Source organism: Rhipicephalus microplus, unplaced genomic scaffold (assembly GCF_043290135.1).
Source record: "Rhipicephalus microplus isolate Deutch F79 unplaced genomic scaffold, USDA_Rmic scaffold_58, whole genome shotgun sequence".
NCBI classification, from domain to species: domain Eukaryota; kingdom Metazoa; phylum Arthropoda; class Arachnida; order Ixodida; family Ixodidae; genus Rhipicephalus; species Rhipicephalus microplus.
The window spans coordinates 216,635-236,982 of NW_027464631.1; the positions used below are offsets into that span (position 1 = coordinate 216,635).

The 20,348-nt window shown below is 53.4% G+C and overlaps 2 non-coding genes across 2 annotated transcripts; both read right to left on the reverse strand.

Annotated features, from left to right (window-relative positions):
• Positions 1-16,464: 16,464 nt before the first annotated feature.
• Positions 16,465-16,541, reverse strand: TRNAN-GUU (transfer RNA asparagine (anticodon GUU)). Its single transcript has one exon. It is a non-coding gene; the product is annotated as a tRNA-Asn (tRNA).
• Positions 16,542-19,702: 3,161 nt separating this feature from the next.
• Positions 19,703-19,779, reverse strand: TRNAN-GUU (transfer RNA asparagine (anticodon GUU)). Its single transcript has one exon. It is a non-coding gene; the product is annotated as a tRNA-Asn (tRNA).
• Between the last annotated feature and the right edge of the window lie 569 nt (positions 19,780-20,348).

Sequence of the window (20,348 nt, forward strand, 5' to 3'; positions counted from 1 at the left end):
GCTCAAAGAAAAAAAAGCAACACACCACTCCCGGGAGGGCTCGAACCTCCAACCTTTCAGGTAACAGCCGATCGCGCTAGCCAATTGCGCCACGAAGACAGTCGTGCTCCACTCTCACCACCGTCAGAACATTTCTTCAGAGCTATCAGCCCAAAGGAAAAAAAGCGCCGCACCACCACCGGGTGGGCTCGAGCCTCCAACCCTTCGGTTGATAGCCCATTGCGCTAGCCAATTACGCCACGGAGACAGTCGTGCTCCACTCTCATCACCATTAGAACATATCTTCAAAGCTATCAGCGCAAAGAAAAAAGCAACACACCACTCCCGGGAGGGCTCGAACCTCCAACGTTTCGGTTAACAGCCGATCGCGATAGCCAATTGCGCCACGGAGACAGTCATGCTCCACTCTCACCTCCGTCAGAACTTTTCTTCAGAGCTATCAGCCCAAAGAAAAAAAAGCGCCGCACCACCATCGGGTGGGCTCAAACCTCCAGCCTTTCGGTTACCAGCCCATCGCGCTACCCAATTGCGCCACGGAAACAGTCATGCTCCACTCTCACCACCGTCAGAACATTTCTTCAGAGCTATCAGCCCAAAAAAAAGCGCCGCACCCCCACCGGGTGGGCTCGAACCTCCAACCTTTCAGGTAACAGCCGATCGCGCGAGCCAATTGCGCCACGGAGACAGTCCTGCTCTACTCTCACCACCATCAGAACATATCTTCAAAGCTATCAGCCCAAAGAAAAAAAAGCGCCGCACCACCATCGGGTGGGCTCGAACCTCCAACATTACGGTTAACAGCCGATCGCGCTAGCCAATTGCGCCACGGAGACAGTCCTGCTTCACTCTCACCACCATCAGAACATTTCTTCAGAGCTATCAGCCCAAAGAAAAAGAAGCGCCGCACCACCACCGGGTGGGCTCGAACCTCCAACCTTTCGGTTAACAGCCGATCGCGCTAGCCAATTGCACCACGGAGACAGTCGTGCTCCACTCTCACCACCATCAGGACATATCTTCAAAGCTATCAGCGCAAAGAAAAAGCAACACACCACTCCCGGGAGGGCTCGAACCTCGAACCTTTCCGTTAAAAGCTCATCGCACTAGCCAATTGCGCCACGGAGACAGTCGTGCTTCACTATCACCAACATCCCAACATATCTTCAAAGCTATCAACCCAAAGAAAAAAAAGCACCGCACCACCACCGCGTGGGCTTTAACCTCCAACGTTTCGGTTAACAGCCGATCGCGCTAGCCAATTGCGCCACGGAAACAGTCCTGCTCCACTCTCACCACCATTAAAACTTATCTTCAAAGCTATCAGCTCAAAGAAAAAAAAGCAACACACCAATCCCGGGAGGGCTCGAACCTCCAGCCTTTCAATTAACAGCCCATCGCGCTAGCCAATTGCGCCACAGAGACAGTCATGCTCCACTCTCACCACCGTCAGAACATTTCTTCAGAGCTATCAGCCCAAAAAAAAGCGCCGCACCCCCCCCCCTGGTGGGCTCGATTCTCCAACCTTTCGGTTAACAGCCGATCGCGCGAGCCAATTGCGCCACGGAGACAGTCCTGCTCTACTCTCACCACCATCAGAACATATCTTCAAAGCTATCAGCCCAAAGAAAAAAAAGCGCCGCACCACCATCGGGTGGGCTCGAACCTCCAACATTTCGGTTAACAGCCGATCGCGCTAGCCAATTGCGCTACGGAGACAGTCCTGCTTCACTCTCACCACCCTCAGAACATTTCTTCAGAGCTATCAGCCCAAAGAAAAAGAAGCGCCGCACCACCACCGGGTGGGCTCGAACCTTCAACCTTTCGGTTAACAGCCTATCGCGCTAGCCAATTGCGCCACGGAAACAGTCCTGCTCCACTCTCACCACCATTAAAACTTATCTTCAAAGCTATCAGCTCAAAGAAAAAAAAGCAACACACCAATCCCGGGAGGGCTCAAACCTCCAGCCTTTCGGTTAACAGCCCATCGCGCTAGCCAATCGCGCCACGGAGACAGTCATGCTCCACTCTCACCCCCGTCAGAACATTTCTTCAGAGCTATCAGCCCCCCCCCCAAAAAAAAGCGCCGCACCCCCCCCCTGGTGGGCTCGATTCTCCAACCTTTCGGTTAACAGCCGATCGCGCGAGCCAATTGCGCCACGGAGACAGTCATGCTCCACTCTCACCTCCGTCAGAACATATCTTCAAAGCTATCAGCCCAAAGAAAAAAAAGCGCCGCACCACCATCGGGTGGGCTCGAACCTCCAACATTTCGGTTAACAGCCGATCGCGCTAGCCAATTGCGCCACGGAGACAGTCCTGCTTCACTCTCACCACCATCAGAACATTTCTTCAGAGCTATCAGCCCAAAGAAAAAGAAGCGCCGCACCACCACCGGGTGGGCTCGAACCTCCAACCTTTCGGTTAACAGCCGATCGCGCTAGCCAATTGCGCCACGGAAACAGTCGTGCTCCACTCTCACCACCATCAGGACATATCTTCAAAGCTATCAGCGCAAATAAAAAAGCAACACACCACTCCCGGGAGGGCTCAAACCTCCAACCTTTCGGTTAACAGCCGATCGCGCTAGCCAACTGCGCCACGGAGACAGTCGTGCTTCACTCTCACCTCCGTCAGAACTTTTCTTCAGAGCTATCAGCCCAAAAAAAAAAAGCGCCGCACCACCATCGGGTGGGCTCAAACCTCCAGCCTTTCGGTTAACAGCCCATCGCGCTAGCCGATATCGCCACGGAGACAGTCATGCTCCACTCCCACCACCGTCAGAACATTTCTTCAGAGCTATCAGCCCAAAGAAAAAAAAAGCGCCGCACCACCACAGGGTGGGCTCGAACCTCTAAGCTTTCGGTTAATAGCCCATCGCGCTAGCCAATTACGCCACGGAGACAGTCGTGCTCCACTCTCACCACCATCAGAACATATCTTCAAATCTATCAGCCCAAAGAAAAAAAAGCGCCGCACCACCACCGAGTGGGCTCGAACCTCCAACCTTTCGGTTAACAGCCGATCGCGCTAGCCATTTGCGCCACGGAGACAGTCCTGCTCCACTCTCCCCACCATCAGAACATATCTTCAAAGCTATCAGCCCAAAGAAAAAAAAGCGGCGCACCCCCACTGGGTGGGCTCGAACCTCCAACCTTTCGGTTAACAGCCGATCGCGTGAGCCAATTGCGCCACGGAGACAGTCCTGGTCTACTCTCACCACCATCAGAACATATCTTCAAAGCTATCAGCCCAAAGAAAAAAAAGCGGCGCACCCCCACCGGGTGGGCTCGTACCTACAACCTTTCGGTTAATAGCCGATCGCGCGAGCCAATTGCGCCACGGAGACAGGCGTGCTCCACTCTCACCACCGTCAGAACATTTCTTCAGAGCTGTCAGCCCAAAGGAAAAAAAGCGCCGGACCACCACCGGGTGGGCTCGGACCTCCAACCTTTTTTTTAACAGTCGATCGCGCTAGCCAATAGCGCCACGGAATAAGTCGTGCTCCACTCTCACCACCAACAGAACATATCTTCAAAGCTCTCAGCGCAATGAAAAAGCAACACACCACTCCCGGGAGGGCTTGAACCTCGAACCTTTCGGTTAACAGCCGATCGCGCTAGCAAATTGCGCCACGGAGACAGTCATGCTCACTCTCACCACCGTCAGAACATTTCTTCAGAGCTATCAGCCCAACGAAAAAAAAGCGCCGCACCACCATCGGGTGGGCTCGAACCTCCAACCTTTCGTTTAACAACCGATCGCGCTAGCCAATTGCGCCACGGAGACAGTCGTGCTCCACTCTCACCACCGTCAAAACATTTCTTCAGAGCTATCATCCCAAAGAAAAAAAGCGCCGCACCACCACCGGGAGGGCTCGAACCTCTAACCTTTCGGTTAACAGCCGAACGGGCTAGCCGATTGTGCCACGCAGACAGCCGTGCTCCACTCTCACCACCGTCAGAACATTTCTTCAGAGCTATCAGCCCAAAGAAAAAAAAGCGCCGCACGACCACCGGGAGGGCTCGAACCTACAACCTTTCGGTTAACAGCCGGTCGCGCTAGCCAATTGCGCCACGGAGACATTCGTGCTCCACTCCCACCACCATCAGAACATACCTTTAAAGCTATCAGCCCAAAGAAAAAAAGCGACGCACCTCCACCGGGTGGGCTCGAACCTCCAACCTTTCGGTTAACAGCCGATCGCGCTAGCCAAATGGGCCACGGAGACAGTCGTGCTCCACTCTCACCACCATCAGAACATATCTTCAAAGCTATCAGTGCAAAGAAAAAAAAGCAACATACCACTTCGGGAGCGCTCGAACCTCCAAACTTTCAGTTAACAGCCAATCGCGCTAGCCAATTGCGCCACGGAGACAGTCGTGCTCCACTCTCACCACCGTCAGAGCATTTCTTCAGAGCTATCAGCCCAAAGGAAAAAAAGCGCCGCACCACCACCGGGTGGGCTCGAGCGTCAAACCTTTCGGTTAATAGCCCATCGCGCTAGCCAATTACGCCACGGAGACAGTCGTGCTCCACTCTCACCACCATCAGAACATATCTTCAAAGCTGTCAGCGCAAGGAAAAAAGCAACACACCACCACCAGGTGGGCTCGAACCTCCAACCTTTCCGTTAACAGCCCATCGCGCTAGCCAATTGCGCCACGGAGACAGTCATGCTCCACTCTCACCACCGTCAGAACATTTCTTCAGTGCTTTCAGCTCAAAGAAAAAAAAGCGCCGCACCACCACCGGGTGGGCTCGAACCTCCAACCTTTTGGTTAATAGCCCATTGCGCTAGCCAATTACGCCACGGAGACTGTCGTACTCCACTCTCACCACCATCAGAACATATCTTCAGAGCTATAAGCGCAAAGAAAAAAAAGCAACACACCACTCCCAGGAGGGCTCGAACCTCCAACCTTTCGGTTAACAGCCGATCGCGCTAGCCAATTGCGCCACGGAGACAGTCCTGCTCCACTCTCACCACCATCAGAACAAATCTTCAAAGCTATCAGCCCATAGAAAAAAAAAGCCCGCACCACCACCGGGTAGGTTCGAACCTCCAACCTTTTCGATAACAGCCGATCGCCCTAGCCAATTGCGCCACGGAGACAGTCGTGCTCCACTGTCACCCCCGTCAGAACATTTCTTCAGAGCTACCAGTCCAAAGAAAAAGAAGCGCTGCACCACCACCGGGTGGACTCGAACCTCCAACCTTTCGGTTAAGAGCCGATCGCGCTAGCCAATTGCGCCACGGAGACAGTCGTGCTCCACTCTCACCACCATCAGGACATATCTCCAAAGCTATCAGCGCAAAGAAAAAAGCGACACACCACTCCCGGGAGGGCTCCAAACTCCAACCTTTCGGTTAACAGCCGATTTCGCTAGCCAATTGCGCCACGGAGACAGTCATGCTCCACTCTCACCACCATCAGAACATTTCTTCAAAGCTATCAGCCCAAAGAAAAAAAAGCGCCGCACCACCATCGGGTGGGCTCGAACCTCCAACCTTTCGGTTAGCAGCCGATCGCGCTAGCCAATTGCGCCACGGAGACAGTCCTGCTCCACTCTCACCACCATCAGAACATATCTTCAAAGCTATCAGCCCAAAGAAAAAAAAAGCGCCGCACCACCAACAGGTGGGCTCGAACCTCCTACCTTTCGGTTAACAGCCGATCGCGCCAGCCAATTGTGCCACGGAGACAGTCGTGCTCCACTGTCACCCCCGTCAGAACATTTCTTCAGAGCTACCAGTCCAAAGAAAAAGAAGCGCTGCACCACCACCGGGTGGACTCGAACCTCCAACCTTTCGGTTAAGAGCCGATCGCGCTAGCCAATTGCGCCACGGAGACAGTCGTGCTCCACTCTCACCACCATCAGGACATATCTCCAAAGCTATCAGCGCAAAGAAAAAAGCGACACACCACTCCCGGGAGGGCTCCAAACTCCAATGTTTTGGTTAACAGCCGAACGTGCTAGCCAATTGCGCCACAGAGACAGTCGTGCTTCAATCTCACCACCGTCAGAACATTTCTCCAAAGCTATCAGCGCAAAAAAAAAGCGCCGCACCACTCCCGGGAGGGCTCGAAACTCCAATTTTTCGGTTAACAGCCGAACGTGCTAGCCAATTGCGCCACGGAGACAGTCGTGCTCCACTCTCACCACCGTCAGAACATTTCTTCAGAGCTATCAGCCCAAATAAAAAAAAGTGCCGCCCCACCACCGGGTGGGCTCGAATCTCCAACCTTTCAGTTAACAGCCAATTGCGCCACGGAGACAGTCGTGCTCCACTCTCACCACCGTCAGAACATTTCTTCAGAGCTATCAGCCCAAAGAAAAAAAAGCGCCGCACCACCACCGGGTGAGCTCGAACCTCCAACCTTTCGGTTAACAGCCGATCGCGCTAGCCAATTGCGCTATGGAGACAGTCCTGCTCCACTCTCACCACCATCAGAACATATCTTCAAAGCTATCAGCCCAAAGAAAAAAAAAGGCAACACACCACTCCTGGGAGGGCTCCAACCTCCAACCTTTCGGTTAACAGCCCTACGCGCTAGCCAATGCGCCACGGAGAGAGTCGTGCTCTTTTCTCACCACCAACAGAACATATCTTCAAGGCTATCAGGGCAAAGAAAAAAAAGCGCCGCACCACCACCGGGTTGGCTCGAACCTCCAACCTTTCGGTTAATAGCCCATCGCGCTAGCCAATTACGCCACGGAGACAGTCCTGCTCCACTCTCACCACCATCAGAACATATCTTAAAGGCTATCAGCCCAAAGAAAAAAAAGCGCCGCACCACCACCGAGTGGGCTCGAACCTCCAACCTTTCGGTTCACAGCCGATCGCGCCAGCCAATTGCGCCACGGAGACAGTCGTGGTCCACCCTCCTCCCCGTCAGAACATTTCTTCAGAGCTATCAGCCCAAAGAAAAAGAAGCGCCGCACCACCACCGGGTGGGCTTGAACCTCCACCTATTCGGTTAACAGCCGGTCGCGCTAGCCAATTGCGCCACGGAGATAGTCGTGCTCCACTTCCACCACCATCAGAACATATCTTCAAAGCTATCAGCGCAAAAAAAAGCAACACACCACTCCCGGGAGAGCTCGAACCTCCAACCTTTTGGTTAACACCCGATCGCGCTAGCCGATTGCGCAACGGAGAAAGTCGTGCTCCGCTCTCACCACCAACAGAACATTTCTTCAGAGCTATCAGCGCAAAGAAAAAAGCAACACACCACTACCGAGAGGGCTTGAACCTCGAACCTTTCGGTTAACAGCCGATCTCGCTAGCCAATTGCGCCACGGAGACAGTCGTGCTCCACTCTCACCACCGTCAGAACATTTCTTCAGAGCTAACAGCCCAAAGAAAAAAAAGCGCCGCACCACCACCAGGTGGGCTGGAACCTCCAAACTTTCGGTTAACAGCCGATCGCGCTAGCCAATTGCGCCATGGAGACAGTCCTGCTCCACTCTCACCACCATCAGAACATATCTTTAAAGCTATCAGCCCAAAGAAAAAAAAAGCAACATACCATTACTGGGTGGACTCGAACCTTTCAGTTAACAGCCCATCGCGCTAGCCAATTGCGCCACGGAGAGAGTCGTGCTCCACTCTCACCACCATCAGAACATATCTTCAAAGCTATCAGCGCAAAGAAAAAAGCAACACACCACTCCCGGTAGGGCTCGAACCTGCAACCTTTCGGTTAACAGCCGATCGCGCTAGCCAATTGCGCCAAGGAGACAGTCATGCTCCACTCTCACCACCGTCAGAACTATTCTTCAGAGCTATCAGCCCAAAGGAAAAAAAGCGCCGCACCACCACCGGGTGGGCTCAAACCTCCAACCTTTTGGTTAACACCCGATCGCGCTAGCCAATTGTGCAACGGAGAGAGTCGTGCTCCACTCTCACCACCAACAGAACATATCTTCAAAGCTATCAGCGCAAAGAAAAAAGCAACACACCACTCCCGGGAGGGCTTGAACCTCGAACCTTTCGGTTAACAGCCGATCTCGCTAGCCAATTCCGCAACGGAGACAGTCCTGCTCCACTCTCACCAACATCAGAACATATCCCAAAGGCTATCAGCCCAAAGAAAAAAAAAGTGCCGCACCACCACCGAGTGGGCTCGAACCTCCAACCTTTCGGTTAACAGCCGATCGCGCTAGCCAATTGCGCCACGGAGATAGTCGTGCTCCACTTCCACCACCATCAGAACATATCTTCAAAGCTATCAGCGCAAAAAAAAGCAACACACCACTCCCGGGAGAGCTCGAACCTCCAACCTTTCGGTTAACAGCCAATCGCGCTAGCCAACTGCGCCACGGAGACAGTCCTGCTCCACTCTCATCATCGTCAGAACATTTCTTCAGAGCTATCAGCCCAAAGAAAAAAAAGAGCCGCACCACCATCGGGTGGGCTCGAACCTCCAACCTTTCAGTTAACAGCCCATCGCGCTAGCCAATTACGCCACGGAGACAGTCCTGCTCCACTCTCACCACCATCAGAACATATCTTAAAGGCTATCAGCCCAAAGAAAAAAAAGCGCCGCACCACCACCGAGTGGGCTCGAACCTCCAACCTTTCGGTTCACAGCCGATCGCGCCAGCCAATTGCGCCACGGAGACAGTCGTGGTCCACCCTCCTCCCCGTCAGAACATTTCTTCAGAGCTATCAGCCCAAAGAAAAACAAGCGCCGCACCACCACCGGGTGGGCTTGAACCTCCAACTATTCGGTTAACAGCCGGTCGCGCTAGCCAATTGCGCCACGGAGATAGTCGTGCTCCACTTCCACCACCATCAGAACATATCTTCAAAGCTATCAGCGCAAAAAAAAGCAACACACCACTCCCGGGAGAGCTCGAACCTCCAACCTTTCGGTTAACAGCCAATCGCGCTAGCCAATTGCGCCACGGAGACAGTCCTGCTCCACTCTCATCATCGTCAGAACATTTCTTCAGAGCTATCAGCCCAAAGAAAAAAAAGAGCCGCACCACCATCGGGTGGGCTCGAACCTCCAACCTTTCAGTTAACAGCCCATCGCGCTAGCCAATTACGCCACGGAGACAGTCCTGCTCCACTCTCACCACCATCAGAACATATCTTAAAGGCTATCAGCCCAAAGAAAAAAAAGCGCCGCACCACCACCGAGTGGTCTCGAACCTCCAACCTTTCGGTTCACAGCCGATCGCGCCTGCCAATTGCGCCACGGAGACAGTCGTGGTCCACCCTCCTCCCCGTCAGAACATTTCTTCAGAGCTATCAGCCCAAAGAAAAAGAAGCGCCGCACCACCACCGGGTGGGCTTGAACCTCCAACTATTCGGTTAACAGCCGGTCGCGCTAGCCAATTGCGCCACGGAGATAGTCGTGCTCCACTTCCACCACCATCAGAACATATCTTCAAAGCTATCAGCGCAAAAAAAGCAACACACCACTCCCGGGAGAGCTCGAACCTCCAACCTTTTGGTTAACACCCGATCGCGCTAGCCGATTGCGCAACGGAGAAAGTCGTGCTCCGCTCTCACCACCAACAGAACATTTCTTCAGAGCTATCAGCGCAAAAAAAAAAGCAACACACCACTACCGAGAGGGCTTGAACCTCGAACCTTTCGGTTAACAGCCGATCTCGCTAGCCAATTGCGCCACGGAGACAGTCGTGCTCCACTCTCACCACCGTCAGAACATTTCTTCAGAGCTAACAGCCCAAAGAAAAAAAAGCGCCGCACCACCACCAGGTGGGCTGGAACCTCCAAACTTTCGGTTAACAGCCGATCGCGCTAGCCAATTGCGCCATGGAGACAGTCCTGCTCCACTCTCACCACCATCAGAACATATCTTTAAAGCTATCAGCCCAAAGAAAAAAAAAGCAACATACCATTACTGGGTGGACTCGAACCTTTCAGTTAACAGCCCATCGCGCTAGCCAATTGCGCCACGGAGAGAGTCGTGCTCCACTCTCACCACCATCAGAACATATCTTCAAAGCTATCAGCGCAAAGAAAAAAGCAACACACCACTCCCGGTAGGGCTCGAACCTGCAACCTTTCGGTTAACAGCCGATCGCGCTAGCCAATTGCGCCAAGGAGACAGTCATGCTCCACTCTCACCACCGTCAGAACTATTCTTCAGAGCTATCAGCCCAAAGGAAAAAAAGCGCCGCACCACCACCGGGTGGGCTCAAACCTCCAACCTTTTGGTTAACACCCGATCGCGCTAGCCAATTGTGCAACGGAGAGAGTCGTGCTCCACTCTCACCACCAACAGAACATATCTTCAAAGCTATCAGCGCAAAGAAAAAAGCAACACACCACTCCCGGGAGGGCTTGAACCTCGAACCTTTCGGTTAACAGCCGATCTCGCTAGCCAATTCCGCAACGGAGACAGTCCTGCTCCACTCTCACCAACATCAGAACATATCCCAAAGGCTATCAGCCCAAAGAAAAAAAAAGTGCCGCACCACCACCGAGTGGGCTCGAACCTCCAACCTTTCGGTTAACAGCCGATCGCGCTAGCCAATTGCGCCACGGAGATAGTCGTGCTCCACTTCCACCACCATCAGAACATATCTTCAAAGCTATCAGCGCAAAAAAAAAGCAACACACCACTCCCGGGAGAGCTCGAACCTCCAACCTTTCGGTTAACAGCCAATCGCGCTAGCCAACTGCGCCACGGAGACAGTCCTGCTCCACTCTCATCATCGTCAGAACATTTCTTCAGAGCTATCAGCCCAAAGAAAAAAAAGAGCCGCACCACCATCGGGTGGGCTCGAACCTCCAACCTTTCAGTTAACAGCCCATCGCGCTAGCCAATTACGCCACGGAGACAGTCCTGCTCCACTCTCACCACCATCAGAACATATCTTAAAGGCTATCAGCCCAAAGAAAAAAAAGCGCCGCACCACCACCGAGTGGGCTCGAACCTCCAACCTTTCGGTTCACAGCCGATCGCGCCAGCCAATTGCGCCACGGAGACAGTCGTGGTCCACCCTCCTCCCCGTCAGAACATTTCTTCAGAGCTATCAGCCCAAAGAAAAACAAGCGCCGCACCACCACCGGGTGGGCTTGAACCTCCAACTATTCGGTTAACAGCCGGTCGCGCTAGCCAATTGCGCCACGGAGATAGTCGTGCTCCACTTCCACCACCATCAGAACATATCTTCAAAGCTATCAGCGCAAAAAAAAGCAACACACCACTCCCGGGAGAGCTCGAACCTCCAACCTTTCGGTTAACAGCCAATCGCGCTAGCCAATTGCGCCACGGAGACAGTCCTGCTCCACTCTCATCATCGTCAGAACATTTCTTCAGAGCTATCAGCCCAAAGAAAAAAAAGAGCCGCACCACCACCGGGTGGGCTCGAACCTCCAACCTTTTCGTTAACAGCCGATCGCGCTAGCCAATTGCGCCACGGAGAGAGTCGTGCTCCTTTCTCACCACCAACAGAACATATCTTCAAAGCTATCAGCGCAAAGAAAAAAGAACACACCGCTCCCGGGAGGGCTTGAACCTCGAACCTTTCGGTTAACAGCCGATCGCGCGAGCCAATTGCGTCGCGGAGACAGTCATGCTCCACTCTCACCACCATCAGAACAAAAGCTATAAGCGCAAAGAAAAAGCAACACACCACTCCCGAGAGGGCTCGAACCTCCAACTTTTCTGTTAACAGCCGATCGCGCTAGCAAATTGCGCCACGGAGACAGTCCTGCTCCACTCTCACCACCATCAGAACATATATTCAAAGCCATTAGACGAAAGAAAAAAAAGCGCCGCACCACCACCGGGTGGGCTCGAACCTCCAACCTTTCGGTTAACAGCCGATCGCGCTAGAGAATCGCGTAACGGAGACAGTCCCGCTCCACTCTCACCACCACCAGAACATATCTTCAGAGCTATCAGCCCAAAGAAAAAAAGCGCCGCACCACCACCGGGTGGGCTCGAACCTCCAACCTTTTGGTTAACAGCCGATCGCGCTAGCCAATTGCGCCACAGAGAGAGTCATGCTCCTTTCTCACCACCAACAGAACATATCTCCAAAGCTATCAGCGCAAAGAAAAAAGCAACACACCACTCCCGGGAGGGCTCGAACCTCGAACCTTTCGGTTAACAGCCGATCGCGCTAGCCAATTGCGCCGCGGAGACAGTCATGCTCCACTCTCACCACCATCAGAACAAAAGCTATAAGTGCAAAGAAAAAAGCAACACACCACTCCCGAGAGGGCTCGAACCTCCAACTTTTCCGTTAACAGCCGATCGCGCTAGCCAATTACGCCACGGAGACAGTCCTGCTCCACTCTCACCACCATCAGAACATATATTCAAAGCTATCAGACGAAAGAAAAAAAAAGCGCCGCACCACCACCGGGTGGGCTCGAACCTCCAACCTTTCGGTTAACAGCCGATCGCGCTAGAGAATCGCGTAACGGAGACAGTCCGGCTCCACTCTCACCACCGTCAGAACATTTCTTCAGAGCTATCAGCCCAAAGAAAAAAAAGCGCCGCACCACCATCGGGTGGGCTCGAACCTCCAACGTTTCGGTTAACAGCCAATCACGCTAGCCAATTGCGCCACGGAGACAGTCGTGCTCCACTCTCACCACCGTCAGAACATTTCTTCAGAGCTATGAGCCTAAAGAAAAAAAAGCGCCGCACCACCAACGGGTGGGCTCGAACCTCCAACCTTTCGGTAACCAGCCGATCGCGCTAGCCGATTGCGCCACGGATACAGTCCTGCTCCACTCTCACCACCATCAGAACATATCTTCAAAGCTATCAGCCCAAAGAAAAAAAAGCAACACAGCACTCCCGGGAAGGCTCGAACCTCCAACCTTTCAGTTAACAGCCGATCACGCTAGCCAATTGTGCCACGGAGACAGTCATGCTCCACTCTCACCACCGTCAGAACATTTCTTCAGAGCTATCAGCCCAAAGGAAAAAAAGCGCCGCACCACCACCGGGTGGGCTCGAGCGTCCAACCTTTCGGTTAATAGCCCATCGCGCTAGCCAATTACGCCACGGAGAACGTCGTGCTCCACTCTCACCACCATCAGAACATATCTTCAAAGCTATCAGCGCAAAGAAAAAAGCAACACACCACTCCCGTGAGGGCTCGAACCTCCAACCTTTCGCTTAACAGCCGATCGCGCTAGCCAATTGCGCCACGGAGACAGTCATGCTCCACTCTCACCACCGTCAGAACATTTCTTCAGAGCTATCAGCCCAAACGAAAAGAAGTGCCGCACCACCACCGGGTGGGCTCGAGCGTCCAACCTTTCGGTTAATAGCCCATCGCGCTAGCCAATTACGCCACGGAGACAGTCGTGCTCCACTTTCACCACCATCAGAACATATCTTCAAAGCTATCAGCGCAAAAAAAGCAACACACCACTCCCGGGAGAGCTCGAACCTCCAGCCTTTCGGTTAACAGCCGATCGCGCTAGCCAATTGCGCCACGGAGACAGTCCTGCTCCACTCTCACCACCGTCAGAACATTTCTTCAAAGCTATCAGCCCAAAGAAAAAAAAGCGCCGCACCACCACCGGGTGGGCTCGAGCGTCCAACCTTTCGGTTAATAGCCCATCGCGCTAGCCAATTACGCCACGGAGATAGTCGTGCTCCACTCTCACCACCATCAGAACATATCTTCAAAGCTATAAGCGCAAAGAAAAAAAAGCAACACACCACTCCCGGGAGGGCTCGAACCTCCAACCTTTTGGTTAACAGCCGATCGCGCTAGCCGATTGCGCCACAGAGACAGTCGTGCTCCACTCCCACCACCATCAGAACATATCTTCAAAGCTATCAGCGCAAACAAAAAAGCAACACACCACTCCCGGGAGAGCTCGAACCTCCAACCTTTCGGTTAACAGCCGATCGCGCTAGCCAATTGCGCCACGGAGACAGTCCTGCTGCACTCTCACCACCGTCTAAACGTCTCTTCAGAGCTATCAGCCCAAAGAAAAAAAAGCGCCGCACCACCATCGGGTGGGCTCGAACCTCCAACGTTTCGGTTAACAGCCAATCGCGCTAGCCAATTGCGCCACGGAGACAGTCGTGCTCCACTCTAACCACCGTCAGAACATTTCTTCAGAGCTATCAGCCCAAAGAAAAAAAAGCGCCGCACCACCACCGGGTGGGCTCGAACCTCCAACCTTCCGGTTAACAGCCGATCGCACTAGCCAATTGCGCCATGGAGACAGTCATGCTCCACTCTCACCACCGTCAGAACATTTCTTCAGAGCTATCAGCCCAAAGGAAAAAAAGCGCCGCACCACCACCGGGTGGGCTCGAGCGTCCAACATTTCGGTTAATAGCCCATCGCGCTAGCCAATTACTCCACGGAGACAGTCGTGCTCCACTCTCACCACCATCAAAACATATCTTCAAAGCTATCAGTCAAAACAAAAAAAAGCAACACACCACACCTGGGAGGGCTCGAACCTCCAACCTTTCAGTTAACAGCCCATCGCGCTAGCCAACTGTGCCCCGGAGACAGTCGTGCTCCACTCTCACCACCATCACAAATATCTTCAAAGCTATCAGCCCAAAGAAAAAAAAGCACCGCACCACCACCGCGTGGGCTCGAACCTCCAACTTTTCGGTTACCAGCCGATCGCGCTAGCCGAGTGCGCCACAGAGACAGCCCTGCTCCACTCTCACCACCATCAGAACATATCTTCAAAGCTATCAGCCCAAAGAAAAAAAGCAACACACCACTCCCGGGAGGGCTCGAACCTCCAACCTTTCAGTTAGCAGCCGATCACGCTAGCCAATTGCGCCACGGAGACAGTCATGCTCCACTCTCACCACCGTCAGAACATTTCTTCAGAGCTATCAGCCCAAAGGAAAAAAAGCGCCGCACCACCACCGGGTGGGCTCGAGCGTCCAACATTTCGGTTAATAGCCCATCGCGCTAGCCAATTACTCCACGGAGACAGTCGTGCTAGACTCTCACCACCATCAGAACATATCTTCAAAGCTATCAGCACAAAGAAAAAAGCAACACACCACTCCCGGGAGGGCTCGAACCTCCAACCTTTCGGTTAACAGCCGCTCGCGCTAGCCAATTGCGCCAAGGAGACAGTCATGCTCCACTCTCACCACCGTGAGAACATTTCTCCAGAGCTATCAGCCCAAAGAAAAAGAAGGGCCACACCACCTTCGGGTGGGCTCGAACCTCCAACCTTTCGGTTAACAGCCCATCGCGCTAGCCAATTGCGCCACGGAGACAGTCCTGCTCCACTCTCACTACCGTCAGAACATTTCTTCAGAGCTATCAGCCCAAAGGAAAAAAGCGCCGCACCACCACCGGGTGGGCTCGAACCTCCAACCTTTTCGTTAACAGCCGATCGCGCTAGCCAATTGCGCCACGGAGAGAGTCGTGCTCCTTTCTCACCACCAACAGAACATATCTTCAAAGCTATCAGCGCAAAGAAAAAAGAACACACCACTCCCGGGAGGGCTTGAACCTCGAACCTTTCGGTTAACAGCCGATCGCGCTAGCCAATTGCGCCGCGGAGACAGTCATGCTCCACTCTCACCACCATCAGAACAAAAGCTATAAGCGCAAAGAAAAAGCAACACACCACTCCCGAGAGGGCTCGAACCTCCAACTTTTCTGTTAACAGCCGATCGCGCTAGCAAATTGCGCCACGGAGACAGTCCTGCTCCACTCTCACCACCATCAGAACATATATTCAAAGCTATTAGACGAAAGAAAAAAAAGCGCCGCACCACCACCGGGTGGGCTCGAACCTCCAACCTTTCGGTTAACAGCCGATCGCGCTAGAGAATCGCGTAACGGAGACAGTCCCGCTCCACTCTCACCACCACCAGAACATATCTTCAGAGCTATCAGCCCAAAGAAAAAAAGCGCCGCACCACCACCGGGTGGGCTCGAACCTCCAACCTTTTGGTTAACAGCCGATCGCGCTAGCCAATTGCGCCACAGAGAGAGTCATGCTCCTTTCTCACCACCAACAGAACATATCTCCAAAGCTATCAGCGCAAAGAAAAAAGCAACACACCACTCCCGGGAGGGCTCGAACCTCCAACATTTCGGTTAACAGCCGATCGCGCTAGCCACTTCCGCATCGGAGACAGTCCGGCTCCACTCTCACCACCGTCAGAACATTTCTTCAGAGCTATCAGCCCAAAGAAAAAAAAGCGCCGCACCACCATCGGGTGGGCTCGAACATCCAACGTTTCGGTTAACAGCCAATCGCGCTAGCCAATTGCGCCACGGAGACAGTCCTGCTCCACTCTCACCATCGTCAGAACATTTCTTCAGAGCTATCAGCCCAAAGAAAAAAAAGCGCCGCACCACCATCGGGTGGGCTCGAACCTCCAACCTTTCAGTTAACAGCCCATCGCGCCAGCCAATTACGCCACGGAGACAGTCGTGCTCCACTCTCACCACCATCAGAACATATCTTCAAAGCTATAAGGGCAAAGAAAAAAAGCAACACACCACTCCCGGGAGGGTTCGAACCTCCAACCTTTCGGTTAACAGCCGAACGCGCTAGCCGATTGCGCCACGGAGACAGTCGTGCTCCACTCCCACCACCATCAGAACATATCTTCAAAGCTATCAGCGCAAAGAAAAAAGCAACACACCACTCCCGGGAGGGCTTGAACCTCGAACCTGTCGGATAACAGCCGATCTCGCTAGCCAATTGCGCCACGGAGACAGTCCTGCTCCACTCTCACCACCATCACAACATATCTTCAAAGCACTCAGCCCAAAGAAAAAAAAGCGCCGCACCACCACCGAGTGGGCTCGAACCTCCAACCTTTCGGTTAACAGCCGATCGCGCCAGCCAATTGCGCCACGGAGACAGTCGTGCTCCACTCTCCCCCCCGTCAGAACATTTCTTCAGAGCTATCAGCCCAAAGGAAAAAAAGCGCCGCACCACCACCGAGTGGGCTCGAACCTCCAACCTTTCGGTTAACAGCCGACCACGCTAGCCGATTGCGCCACGGAGACAGTCGTGCTCCACTCCCACCACCATCAGAACATATATTCAAAGCTATCAGCGCAAAAAAAAGCAACACACCACTCCCGGGAGAGCTCGAACCTCCAGCCTTTCGGTTAACAGCCGATCGCGCTAGCCAATTGCGCCACGGAGAGAGTCGTGCTCTTTTCTCACCACCAACAGAACATATCTTCAATGCTATCAGGGCAATGAAAAAAAAGCGCCGCACCACCACCGGGTTGGCTCGAACCTCCAACCTTTCGGTTAATAGCCCATCGCGCTAGCCAATTTCGCCACGGAGACAGTCGTGCTCCACTCTCACCACCGTCAGAACATTTCTTCAGAGCTATAAGCCCAAAGGAAAAAAAGTGCCGCACCACCACCGGGTGGGTTCAAGCGTCCAACCTTTCGGTTAATAGCCCATTGCGCTAGCCAATTACGCCACGGAGACAGTCGTGCTCCACTCTCACCACCATCAGAACATATCTTCAAAGCTATCAGCGCAAAGAAAAAAGCAACACACCACTCCCGGGAGGGCTCGAACCTCCAACCTTTAGGTTAACAGCCGATCGCGCTAGCCAATTGCGCCAAGGAGACAGTCGTGCTCCACTCTCACCACCGTCAGAACAATTCTCCAGAGCTATCAGCCCAAAGAAAAAAAAGCGCCGCACCACCACCGGGTGGGCTCGAACCTCCAACCTTTTGGTTAACACCCGATCGCGCTAGCCGATTGCGCAACGGAGAAAGTCGTGCTCCACTCTCACCACCAATAGAACATTTCTTCAGAGCTATCAGCGCAAAGAAAAAAGCAACACACCACTACCGAGAGGGCTTGAACCTCGAACCTTTCGGTTAACAGCCGATCTCGCTAGCCAATTGCGCCACGGAGACAGTCGTGCTCCACTCTCACCACCGTCAGAACATTTCTTCAGAGCTAACAGCCCAAAGAAAAAAAAGCGCCGCACCACCACCAGGTGGGCTGGAACCTCCAAACTTTCGGTTAACAGCCGATCGCGCTAGCCAATTGCGCCATGGAGACAGTCCTGCTCCACTCTCACCACCATCAGAACATATCTTTAAAGCTATCAGCCCAAAGAAAAAAAAGCAACATACCATTACTGGGTGGACTCGAACCTCCAACCTTTCAGTTAACAGCCCATTGCGCTAGCCAATTGCGCCACGGAGAGAGTCGTGCTCCACTCTCACCACCATCAGAACATATCTTCAAAGCTATCAGCGCAAAGAAAAAAGCAACACACCACTCCCGGTAGGGCTCGAACCTCCAACCTTTCGGTTAACAGCCGATCGCGCTAGCCAATTGCGCCAAGGAGACAATCATGCTCCACTCTCACCACCGTCAGAACAATTCTTCAGAGCTATCAGCCCAAAGGAAAAAAAGCGCCGCACCACCACCGGGTGGGCTCAAACCTCCAACCTTTTGGTTAACACCCGATCGCGCTAGCCAATTGTGCAACGGAGAGAGTCGTGCTCCACTCTCACCACCAACAGAACATATCTTCAAAGCTATCAGCGCAAAGAAAAAAGCAACACACCACTCCCGGGAGGGCTTGAACCTCGAACCTTTCGGTTAACAGCCGATCTCGCTAGCCAATTCCGCCACGGAGACAGTCCTGCTCCACTCTCACCAACATCAGAACATATCCCAAAGGCTATCAGCCCAAAGAAAAAAAAAGCGCCGCACCACCACCGAGTGGGCTCGAACCTCCAACCTTTCGGTTCACAGCCGATCGCGCCAGCCAATTGCGCCACGGAGACAGTCGTGGTCCACCCTCCTCCCCGTCAGAACATTTCTTCAGAGCTATCAGCCCAAAGAAAAAGAAGCGCCGCACCACCACCGGGTGGGCTTGAACCTTCAACTATTCGGTTAACAGCCGGTCGCGCTAGCCAATTGCGCCACGGAGACAGTCCTGCTCCACTCTCATCATCGTCAGAACATTTCTTCAGAGCTATCAGCCCAAAGAAAAAAAAGAGCCGCACCACCATCGGGTGGGCTCGAACCTCCAACCTTTCAGTTAACAGCCCATCGCGCTAGCCAATTACGCCACGGAGACAACCTGCTCCACTCTCACCACCATCAGAACATATCTTAAAGGCTATCAGCCCAAAGAAAAAAAAGCGCCGCACCACCACCGAGTGGGCTCGAACCTCCAACCTTTCGGTTCACAGCCGATCGCGCCAGCCAATTGCGCCACGGAGACAGTCGTGGTCCACCCTCCTCCCCGTCAGAACATTTCTTCAGAGCTATCAGCCCAAAGAAAAAGAAGCGCCGCACCACCACCGGGTGGGCTTGAACCTTCAACTATTCGGTTAACAGCCGGTCGCGCTAGCCAATTGCGCCACGGAGATAGTCGTGCTCCACTTCCACCACCATCAGAACATATCTTCAAAGCTATCAGCGCAAAAAAAAGCAACACACCACTCCCGGGAGAACTCGAACCTCCAACCTTTCCGTTAACAGCCGATCGCGCTAGCCAATTGCGCCACGGAGACAGTCCTGCTCCACTCTCACCATCGTCAGAACATTTCTTCAGAGCTATCAGCCCAAAGAAAAAAAAGAGCCGCACCACCATCGGGTGGGCTCGAACCTCCAACCTTTCAGTTAACAGCCCATCGCGCTAGCCAATTACGCCACGGAGACAGTCGTGCTCCACTCTCACCACCATCAGAACATATCTTCAAAGCTATAGGGGCAAAGAAAAAAAAGCAACACACCACTCCCGGGAGGGTTCGAACCTCCAACCTTTCGGTTAACAGCCGAACGCGCTAGCCGATTGCGCCACGGAGACAGTCGTGCTCCACTCCCACCACCATCAGAACATATCTTCAAAGCTATCAGCGCAAAGAAAAAAGCAACACACCACTCCCGGGAGGGCTTGAACCTCGAACCTGTCGGTTAACAGCCGATCTCGCTAGCCAATTGCGCCACGGAGACAGTCCTGCTCCACTCTCACCACCATCACAACATATCTTCAAAGCACTCAGCCCAAAGAAAAAAAAGCGCCGCACCACCACCGAGTGGGCTCGAACCTCCAACCTTTCGGTTAACAGCCGATCGCGCCAGCCAATTGCGCCACGGAGACAGTCGTGCTCCACTCTCCCCCCCGTCAGAACATTTCTTCAGAGCTATCAGCCCAAAGGAAAAAAAGCGCCGCACCACCACCGAGTGGGCTCGAACCTCCAACCTTTCGGTTAACAGCCGATCACGCTAGCCGATTGCGCCACGGAGACAGTCGTGCTCCACTCCCACCACCATCAGAACATATATTCAAAGCTATCAGCGCAAAAAAAAGCAACACACCACTCCCGGGAGAGCTCGAACCTCCAGCCTTTCGGTTAACAGCCGATCGCGCTAGCCAAT